We start from the raw sequence: 11,978 nt of genomic DNA on the forward strand, positions 1-11,978 counted from the left end.
GTTTTGTGTAAATGTTCTGGTTCTTGTATTGGATAGATTGTTATAGGAAATATGACTGTAGGATGAGTCCCTAATTGGTTTAATGAAACATACTGTGGCATGAGGGTAATCTAGCATCTGATTTGACCCACTGGTCAGGTTGCTAGGGAAAAAGTAAAGTTCAAGTGCAGAAAAATATTACAAAGTTTGTTTCCAAATACAATATTCCCCAATGGCCATAATTCCCTGCATCAATATTACTTCTGGTGGTCATCTATTTCATTCAGATTCAAATTTCAAAAAGAAAGAAACTTCAGTTTATGACCCATAACTACCTTATGATGTAAGTTAGCAAATTGTTATCTTAGTGTACAAATATCATTCTGAACCCATTTCTTGTATTTGATGAATGTAATTATCTGAAATTTTTTCCCCCCAAAAAAAAGTTTTCATCCCCCAATATTTTTTTTCACCTTAAGACAAATGAAAGCCACAAGATATATAGTTTCTGGGTAATTAAAAATCAATGTATTTATTAGACTAGCAGATAATCAATAAATTGAGATTAGTGGTTTTCTCAGAAAGCAAACCCCCCAACACAAAGAGCAGGCAATATCAGGCATGCAGGAAGGTCAGTAGTGGCTGGTGAACATGAAGGAGGCAGCAGCTTGATCTATGTATTATTAAGAAAATGAATAATACCGTTATTGACTAGAAAGAAGATGCAAAGAGGAAGTAGAGGAAGTAGTAAATAGAACATGACCAAGGGATATCAAAAAGGCCCATATATCAAGGGTTTGCAAAACAAAGTAGATGACAAATAAGAGGATAAGTAAAAACAGAAACACCAGGGGGCACTTACTGGAGATCATCAAAGGCAAACCTTTTCCTCTTAAAGAGAAATCCAAGGTCTTCAACCTTGTGGTCTTTTCCATGATACACTCAGTTCAGAGCCCAATTCAATCCAGACAGCATTGGTCTTGTCACACTACATGCACCTATATCTTTGCTTGGCTACTTGCGCTGATTGTGAAAATCTGCTAAAGAAAATAAAAATTGGGATAAAGATTGAAACAAAATCAAATTAGTCCTTAGTAACTCAAAATATAAATAGCAGGATCAAACATTCTAAGTTATATTTGACTTTAGGTAAGTATCACAGTTAACCATGTAAGTAACAGCTCAAGAATAACCAAGTGAGAAACACACTTTTTCTAAGGCTATAATAGTGAAATAAAGCAATCTATTTTGAACTGAGATCAAAGATTGTTCTTTCAGTTTGTTTTTGGACACATCCACTTTTTTTAGGTCTACATTTCCTGTAAATGGTTTGTGATCTTAGCCTATAGAAGCTCTTCCAAATGGTAGAATACTGACAATGATTCATCAGGCAACAATCCCTAAAGTCAAACCTTAGAATAAAATTTATCATAGTCCCGATGACTTTTGCCTCAAATAACAAACTCCTCCAGTTTCAGTTTAAGAGGGAGGGAGAGGGAGGGAGAAAGAATGAGAATATATTTTCTACATATAATATAATGGGCACAGTCTGCCAAGATGAACTAAGTTTCTAAAACTCCTAAAATGAATTTTTTTATTTATTTTATTTTTTATTTTCATTTTGTACAAATTTTTTACATACATTATTAAAATATTCTTGTTTAAGAGTAAATGAAATACCCCCTCCCCCCCATAAATATAAACATGCTTGAGCAATAAAGTAAAAGGGAGAGAAAAAAAATTAAAATTAAAAAAATAATAGTAATAATTGTAGGTATGGCCAGGTGGCACAATGGATGAAGCACCAGCCCTGGAGCCACAAGCACCCAAGCCCACATCCAGCCCCATAGACCCAACAATCACCCAGCCGTGTGACATGCGAGCCACCCGATCCCCACTGCCCTGCAAAAACCAAAAAGAAGGAAAAAAAGACCCAAAATAAAACAAAATAGTAATAATAGTAGGGGTGGCCGGGTGGCGGACAGAGCATTGGCCCTTGAGCCAGGAGCACCCGGGTGCAAATCCGGCCTCAGACACCCAAAGATCACCCTGCTATGCGTCTCTAGGCAGGCCACCCAGCCCCATTTGCCCTACACCCTCCCCCAAATAATAATAATAATAAAAAATGTGCTTCAGACTTTTTTTCCAATGTGAACAACTCTGTCATGGGTGGATCACATTTTTATGGTAAGTCCATCGCAAAAGTTATTTCCATATTTTTCCACCTTTGCCATTGCTGATCGCAACTCCCTCCTTTCTTATTTCTCCACTACCATGTACTATATTTTCGCTCTCCTTTCACTCTGACTCTGCTGTAGGGTCGCTGAGTGGTACAGCAGACACATCCCCAGCTCTAGGGCCAAGAGGCCCCAGACCCCCATACCACCCCTTAGGCCAAGCATCCACCTGGCCCTATGGTCCTGGACAGGCCATCCAATCCCAGCCCCTTGCAAGAAGTAAAAAAGAAAATGTGTTATATCTGACCACTCTCCCCCCATGGTCCATCCTCTCCTCCTTCATTCACATCTCCACCCCTTCCTCCTGCTCCCCCCTCCTTCTTAATCCAGATGTCTATACCCCACTGAGTATATATGCTGTTTCCTCTCCTAGCCACCTCTGATGAGAGCAAAGGTTCCCTCATTCCCCCTTGCCTCCCCCCTTCCATATCATTGCAATAGCTCATTGTAAGAAAGAAAAACCTTATTATATGAAATATCTTGGCCTATTTCCCCTCTCCTTTTTCTTTCTCCCATTACATTTCCCTTTTTTTCTATTGACTCCATTTTTACACCATATTTTGTCTTCAAATTCAGCTTTCTCCTGTGCTTCAACTATAAAAGTTCCCTCTACCTGCTCTATTAACTGAGAAGGTTCGTATGAGTGTTATCAGTGTCATTTTTCTGTGCAGGAATACATGCAGTTCATCCTCATTAAGTCCCTCATATTTCCCCCCTCTCCTCCAATCTCTATGCTTCACCTGAGTTCTGTATCTGAAGATCAAACCTTCTGTTCAGCTCTGGCCATTCCAAAAGGAACCTTTGAAATTCCCCTGGTTCATTGAAAGTCCATCTTTTTCCCTGGAAGAGGACATTCAGCCTTGCTGGGTAGTTCATTCTTGGCTGCATTCTAAGCTCTTTTGCCTTCCTGTATATTGTATTACAAGCCCTACAAGCTTCCAATGTAGTTGTTGCTAAGTCCTGTGTGATCCTGACTGCAGCTCCACAATATTTGAACTGTGTCCTTCTGGCTGCTTGTAATATTTTCTCTTTGACTTGGGAGTTCTGGAACTTGGCTATCATATTCCTAGGGGTTGGTTTTTTGGGATCTCTTTCTTGGGGGGGGATCAGTGGATTCTCTCCATTTCTATTTTGCCCTCTGCTTCTAGAATATCAGGGCAATTTTCCTGTAGTAATGCTTTGAAAATGATGTCAAGGCTCTTTTCCTGATCATGACTTTCAGATATTCCAATAATTTTTAAATTATCTTTCCTAAGTCTGCTTTCTGTATCAGTTGTTTTTTCCATGAGATGTTTCACATTTTCTTCTAATTTTTCATTTTTTTGGTTTTGAAGTATCGATTCCTGATTTCTGGTAAATTCATCAATCTCCTTGAATTCTATTCTTTGTCTGAAGGATTTGTTCTCCTCAGAGAGTTTTCTTATCTCTTTTTCCATCTGGCCAATTTTGCATTTTAAGGCATTCTTCTCCTCCATAACTTTTTGAACTGTTTTATCCATTTGACCTAAGCTGGTTTTTAGCATGCTATTTTCTTCAGCATTTTTTTGGATTTCCTTGACTAGGCTGCTGACTTCATTTTCATGTTTTTCCTGCATCTCTCTCCTTTCTTTTCCCAGTTTTTCTTCTAACTCCCTCATTTGATTTTCAAAGTCTTTTTTGAGCTCTGTCATAGCCTGAGCCCAATTTCTGTTTTTCTTGGAGTCTTTAGATGCAGGAGCTTGTGCTTCCTCATCTTCAGACTGAGTATTTTGATCCTTCCTGGGCTCATATGCAAAATATTTCTCAATGGTCTTCCTCTTGTTTCTCTGTTTGCTTATTTTCCCAGCCTGGGCCTGGTTTTGGGGTGCTTCCTTAGCTTTTTGGGACACTCCCACAAGGGTCTCAGTGTGTGAGGCTCTGTCCTCCCTCCTGGTCTGTGAATGACCATAAGCACCCCCTCTGCCACGGGGCTGAGGTGGGGGGGGGGGGCCCTGCTGCTCTTCTGGGGGGGGGGCCTAGACTGGGATCAAGATCTGAATGTGGTCAGAGCCCCAGAGTCCTGTTCCAGGGGCAGAGGACAGAGCTCTGCAGTCTCTCTCTCTCTTCACTCCCCTCCATAGGTTCAGTGGGCTCATGCCCTGGGGGCTCCTGCTTACTGGCTCCACCTGCTTCTGTTTCCTGATCTGGGCTGCAGAGACCATGCTGTTCGCTGTGTGCCCTGAGGGCTGGGCTCCATGTGCTTGCTCTGGCAGAGGTCCCCCAATGTTCCCCCACTTTGTGCCCAATGCTCCCTGGGGTGCAGCTCAGGAGACTCCCCCGCTGCTGTGAACATGGGCTCCCAGCGCCCTGGGGCTGCCTCCAGGAGGCTGAAGTTCTCTCACTCTGGTGGGCCACCCTTCTGGCAGGCTGCCTCTCTAACCCGGGGTGCCGAGCCTTTCTGCTCTTTTCCAGGTTACCTTGAGTAGGAGAACTGCCTCACTGGGTCCCTTTGTGGGTTCTGTCTCTGGAAAGTTTAGTTAGAGTCCTTAGTTAATAAGTTTTATCAGAGGGAGCCTAAGACTCAATCCTTTCTTGTCGCCATCTTTCCTAAAATGAATTTGAGTAAAGCATATGCCAACAGAAATTCATTATACATATAGGACTATCTAACATAAAACTAAAAACATACTTTTATATGGCTATGGTATATTTCCATACTAGACAGAGGTAAGTCAACTGATTATATCATAAAAATTTAACTCAAGGTAAAACACTACATTTTCCCCACGACATTTGACTTTGTAATTATTCAGTTCAATTCCCAGTTAATAGGATGAGTTAGTAAATAAATCAAGATATGAAATTGTATGTCAGCTAAAGGGAAAAGTATAGTGAAAGAAACATTTTTACCTTGCATAAGGAAAAACAAAAGTACAAAAGGATCAATAGCGAAGTGAAGTGGGGGCAGTAGGGGAAAAGACTGTGTAATAAAAAGACTGATGAGGAAAAAAAGACTGGCAATTGGTATTCTAGACCTTTTGAACACTACCAGTGAACCTTTTGACTTTTTTCCTAAACTACTTTTTCTAAGCCATAAGCAATACAAGTTTGCCAGTTTCAAACATATATAAAGAATTTCACTTCAAATGTATTATTTGCTTTTATTTTCTTCTCAAGTTTAAATGTGTTCTGCTGTAAAAACAAAATCATTAGAAATCATTTCTATGTTAGACAGGAACTTGCAACAGGTCTGCAACAAGTCAGGTTCATTGATGAGAAATTATATCACTAAAGGTGATCTATTTCCCAGGGCTAATGAACCTTATCCATACAGGAAACTCAAAGAAGGAAACTGAGTTTGCTGTCCCTGCTTGCCTCTCCATCTCTCCTGTGATAAGCTATAATCTTTACACTTTAGGTTTAAACATTATAGTATAAGGTGAAACAAATTAATTTTTTATAAGTGATGACAAAATGTTGTCAAAATTACTTCCTCTTACCTTTATGCAAAGGGGGGAAAAATTCAAGTTACAAAACAAAGGTTGATAAATGGCATAGATGATTTAAAAACATTTCTCCAATGATTTTTCCTTCTTTTAATGACTTTAAATAATAATAACAGCTAACAAATTAACAAATTTCAAATCCATGCCTTTTGCCTTTATCACTAGAAATAATTTTAACAAAAAATTTAAATCTGCAAACTGAATATCTATGACTTAATGTTTCTAAAAATCCCTTTTAAATTAAAAAATCTTATTAATTCCAAAAATCATCCTGTTTACAAGGCATTAAATTTCTTAACTCAGTTATTCTTGTTTTCAACAATGAAATGATTTCGCAATGTTCTATTTTATGCTTTATTTGTAATTATAACTGTTAAAAACTTTACTTTTTCCTAGCTATATAGTACAGCTATATAATGATCATATTATTATTAACACATGACTTAACTCTTCAGAGATTTCTCTTGGTTTAATTCCCAGAAGATTATACAGGAGTTGAATTGTACTTGATAGCAGTTTTTTCTCTGAGAAAAATCATAAGAAAGAAAGAAGGAGGACCAAAGGTAGAAAAATTCCCATAATGAGGTCCAAGCTAGAACAAGGGTTGGGAGAATAGACTTAGCCCCTTTCAAGGTATGCTTTCCTGGTAAATTTTACCTGCTCATTCCAAGCCACTTCACTCAATGAAGACTGAGCCTCCCATCCCTTAGCTATGGAACAAGGAGAAGGAAGAAGCACAAAGAAAGCTTAGAGCAGGGAGATTCTCAGAAATAGGTTTTGGTCTAATTTAAGAATGACATTTTGATTTATTATACTGTTTAAGAGTCATTTCTTCTGATTATTTCAGTTGAATTGGGATCAGGAGTATTGGAAAAAAAAGTCCATATTTCTTTCTCAAATCCTATCCTGCAAGTTTTTCCCAGCTCTCTAGGAGACAAACACTGGGGTTTCAGGATTGATGTGGTTCAGCAGAGTGAGCCAGAGCAAGGCTACAGTCCAGATACAGGGAGGTCAGGAGTTGTTGGACCAATGGGGAAAAAGTTTCAAGGGGGAAGTCTGATGTAATTCAAAAATTTAGACTCATTATGGGAGAGTCAGGTTGATGGAAGAGAAGAATTTGAGTAGTAAAACAGGATAAAAAAGGGAATTTTTGAATTGGAGATCCACATTAAGACAAATATTATGAGAGATAGAAATCCACAGAATAGCCCAGTGGCTTTGGCTAAGACCCATTCAGGGGCATCCTTGCCCATTGATTTGTTTAGTTCCAGTTTAAGCAGCAAAAAAAAAAAAGGCATCCCAAATTTCATTTCTGTTTCAAGGTTGTTCTATACTTAACTAGGGTTTTGAAAGGTACACCCTACTGGCAAGATCCAGGAGTAAGTTTAAGCATGCTACCACAGCTCACTGCTTCAGAATTCCTTGCTACACCTCTCCTGGGTTTCAACACCAAATGTAAAGTCATAAAACACTTGGTAGAAGGAGAACAGCAACAAGAGACATGAAGCAAGGTATAAAGCTAGATCTGAACAGACTTCAACAATGAGTGGTTGGGAGAATATGCCTTTTATAGGTTGAGTGCTATAGGAAATCTGTATGTTCTGGTTTCCATGGGAGTTTGAGAGATATTTGGAGTTTCCATGGAGGTTGAAAATCATTTGGGGTTTCTATGGAGGTTAAGATTCATTTTTCTCAAGAAATAATACCCAAATAGGCTCAACTGGCAAGAGTGAAACTCAGGCCTGGATCTAACACTACAGAAAACCTTTGATCAAAGTATATCTTACAGATCAAAAACAAACAAAAACAAACTTATTTTGCAGTTAAAACACATTGCCCTGATGTCAGATACTGTATCATTACAATTGCTCAATTGTAAGGAATAGAATACCATAAGAGAGCAAGGAATGGTACCCCTAAGTCCATTCAGGAGCTCTTGTTCCCAACAGTTCACAAGGGGATTTAGGCATAATGAAAAGAAGTGTTCTTAAAGCAGGGAGTAAACTTACCCTGCAGTAGCTGCTTCTCTGATTTAAAATAAAACTAACTTTCCACTCATCTTCAATTACTCAACATTTGTTGGGTTTCTATTGGATACTTTATCCATAGAAAGAGGAATTATTCAACCTCTAAAATTTGTTGAGAAAAATGGGTAAAGAGAATACCTACAGAAAATCCAGGCCTAGAAAGAAAAAGCTTTTGCAATGGAGTGGAAGGGGGAAAGGTGAGGGGGGATGAGTGAGTCTTCATTATCATTAGAAGTGGCTCAGAGAGGAAATAACATACACACTTAATATGCTATAGAAATCTATCTTACCCTAGAGGAGAAAGGAGAGGAAAGAGATGGGAGAAAGGGGACAGGGGAAGAAGAGGTTGTAGGTGATAGGAGAGGGAAAATCTTGAGAGAGTAGTCAGATTTAACACACTTTTGAGAAGGGATAGTTAAAAGGAGAGAATAAATGGGGATGGAGAGGAATAAGATGTAGTGAAATATAACTAGCAATAGCAACTGCGAGGAAAAAAATATTGAAGCAGCTTCTCGGATGGAATTATGATTAAGAATGCCATCCATCCCAGAGGCATCCCAGATGGTAACTGAACACAGACTGGAGTACACTTTTTTTCTCCTCTCACTTTATTTTTCTTGAAGTTTCTCTATCTTTGTGGGGGGGGCCAAAGAGACTATTGTATTTATAAGGAAATAAATAAATAAATAAATGGAATTGCAGGGTATTCTCTAAGTTTTTATAAACTCAAAAAAAAAAAAAGATAATCCAGGCCTAGGATCTTGGGATCTGAGGTATAAAAATTAAGTATCTAAATCTTATATTTCTTTTTATTTTGATTATTGCAAGGCAATGGGGTTAAGTGACTTGCCCGAGGTCACACAGCTAGAAGTGTCTAAGGCTGTACTTGAACTCAGGTACTCCTGCCTCCAGGGCCGGTGCTCTATCCACTTCGCCACCTAGCTGACCCTAAATCTTATATTTATGATTAAAAAAAATCTGATCTATAAGGTTTATAAATCTGAATGTTGTCTCAGTGTATAAAAATTTCAATCTGCCATGCTGCTGCTGTTGCTGCTGGGGAAAATGTAGCTAGTTACAAGTTCAGGTGGAACATGAAACTGACTCTGACCCAGAAAAAATTTTAGAGACAAAAAAGGTTTATTTAAGCATTGCTATACTATAAATAATATATGCAGTATGACATATACTAAGGGAAAGAAAGATTAAAGGCAGTAAATCATGAATCCTTAAGCAACTAAAGCCCATGAGAGGATGAGTAGTAAAGAAAGGGATAGGAGCAAGAGAAGTTACTCGGGGAGGCAGCTAGGTGGCACAGTGGATAGAGCACCGGCCCTGGAGTCAGGAGTACCTGAGTTCAAACTGGATCTCAGAAAGTTAATAATTACCTAGCTGTGTGACCTGGGGCAAGCCACTTAATCCCATTGCCTTGAAGAGAGAGAGAGAGAGAGAGAGAGAGAGAGAGAGAAAGTTACTTGGGGAAACATGCTCTCCCAGAGGGGATTGCCCTCCCAAAAGGGAGAGGAGAAACTCAACTGAGTTGTGAATTTTTAAGGAGGATATAAGGGAGTCATAGGTAGGGAGAGGTAGATGATGGTGGGTAGCTTTGGAGGGTGAGAATGAGATAATGAAATATGTTGATGAAGGGCAGTAGCCCAAAGACTTAAGCTTTCAGTCTAGGGCTTGTTAATTGACCTTATCTCAATAATTTAAACAATGGGATGGTCAGTAAAGAGGGTACAGATTAATAATTATAAAAATCTATTTCTCAGTCTTAAATTTCCTCTACTTCAATGTCAAGGACTGCTCCTTTCTATTTCAGTGTTGACAAGTCTGATCAGCTTTTTAATAACATCAATAAATTCCTTTACCTGAGGCAACAAATCACAAAATAAGAAACATCTTAGAAGAGGAGAGAGAAATCCTGTGTGTGTGTTTGTTAACATTCTTTCTCCAACCTAAATGGGAATTTTTTTTATCAATAGGAATTTGAAGAAAATATTATAACTTATGAGAACATGATAAATAACTATGACATCTATATGGAATCGCATTGGTTGACTAACTCACTTTTATGACTTTGTCCTTTCTTGTAGTTTTTCTACCTCAAAAACTCTGTATCAGAATTGACATCTTTAATGATGTCTTTCACTTTTAAGTTTCTAGGTAAAATCTTAAAGAATAAAACTTCATGTATTACTCAACCTTTTGCTATTTCATTTTTAACCTAGAATAATTAAGATTAACAGGGTAAAAGAAAGTCTTTGAGTTGTCAAAAGGAAATCACACTTCATAAAACTTATGTGAAAACTAGTTATATTGGAGAGTAATGAATATGCATGTAGAAACCAAAACAGAACAAAGAGATCATAGTCCTTACAGAAGTTTGCATTTTCATAATAGTGGGACAAAGGGAAGAGGGGATATACTAGGAGGGGCAGCAAAGATAAGGAAAAAAGATAAGCCCATTTTCCATTGGGAGGAGCAAGGCAATGGCAAAAATTTCCCTTGGGAACTGCTCAACTATGGAAGATAGGAAGTTCTGCTTATTTGCAAACGATCCCAGCTGCACAAAGTATGGTGCCTGTCTTGACTCTCAAGGACAGGGAGCACAATTTGTGGTGCAACAACAAATTATATCAGGTCAAAGGGAGCTTTGTCCTTGATATATTCAGGACCTCCTGCATGTTCTGGGTCCAGTGTTTCTGGAAAATATGGTTAGTCAAAATGGCAATTTAAGAGGTCCCCTAAACAGTCCTTTACAAGCTCTACAACTGTTACCCCTTCCTTTCATGCATCCTTAACTCCCAAAGCAAAATTACATATGCCACATTACCTTCTGCCAATGGATAGTGGCAGAATCAAGATGAACCCAGACATTCTGATCCTATGTTCAACACAGTAGATAAAAATAACAGAAAAGATAAATGTGTGGCTTGTTTACATAAATCCTGGAGTTCTAGTGCATGACTTGTTGCCGATGAGTGATCTTTTGATAAGAATCTCTCTTTACATGTATAAGAATTGATGCAAGGTGAAATGAGCAGAACCAAGAGAGCACTAGCACAGTAGCAGCAATACTGTTCATCAACTATGAATGACTTCCCTATTCTCAGCAATACAATTATCCAAAAACAATCCAAAGAACTTATGATGAAAAATACTATCCACATCCAGAGAAAGAACTATGAAGTCTGAATACAAATTGAAGCATACTGTTTTTCAACACTTTTTATTTTCCCCCTTTTATGCTTTAGTCACATGACTAATGCAGTAATAAGTTTTGCATGGTTGAACAGGTATAACCTATATCAAATTAAAGAGGTGAGGGAGAAAGAGAGAAAATTTTGGAACTCTAAAATTTTTTTTTAATTCCTTGTTTTCTAAAAACAAATCTTTTAGCTCCTAATTCGGACTTCCATGAAAGGTCTTTTATTGCTCATTTCTCACTCCACTCTCACACTTTAGGGTAGTCCTTCAGACATTTTATAAGTCCATATTTATTTTCAGATTGTCTCTCTCATGAGAATGTGAATTCTTGAGGGACAGAATTCCATTGTTGCTTTGATTTGTACTCAAATTTTTACCACAAAGTTGAGTCCTTAGTTGATAGTTGATTGATTGAGGAGTTAACACCTTCATTGAAACAAGGTACAGAGAGGCATGGAGTTTCCTGGTTGAGAGGAAGTAGCTTGTGTTTTAGAACTGACTTAGTCTAGTGCTTCACACCTTGGAGACCTTTATAAGGAATGGGAAGTACCTGGGAAGCATACAAAAGCCTAACCTCAGGTCAGGGTGGTGGTACAGTCATCTCTGAGCCAAGATGCTCCTCCAAGCTCAATTCCTGAGGCAATACCAAAGGTAGGTTTCCTTCTGAGGAAAATTCTTTTATTGGAGAAGTCCAAGGATTTAGAACTGTCTGGGACCATCTAGTTCTATCACTTCATTTTACATATGGGGAAACTGATACCAAAAGAGATTTAAGTGACTTTTGTCCAACTCAGACAGAGAGAAAGTTCTGCAGGTAGGATTTGAGGTTAGGAACTCTGAGTCCAAATACCATGGTATTGAGGGAGAGCCTGATTTAGTGAAAAAGGTCAAGGCTGTGTGATATTTAATTGTGTGAGTTTGGACCAAAAAACTAATTTCTCTGAACTTCAGATTTTCCATCTATAAAATGACAGTAATTGATAGCATATCACTACATTATTTCACAGTGTAAGTGGTTAGTAACACATGGCATATACAGTTATATAGAAAGATATAGTCTA

Source organism: Macrotis lagotis, chromosome 1 (genome assembly GCF_037893015.1).
Source record: "Macrotis lagotis isolate mMagLag1 chromosome 1, bilby.v1.9.chrom.fasta, whole genome shotgun sequence".
NCBI classification, from domain to species: Eukaryota; Metazoa; Chordata; class Mammalia; order Peramelemorphia; family Peramelidae; genus Macrotis; species Macrotis lagotis.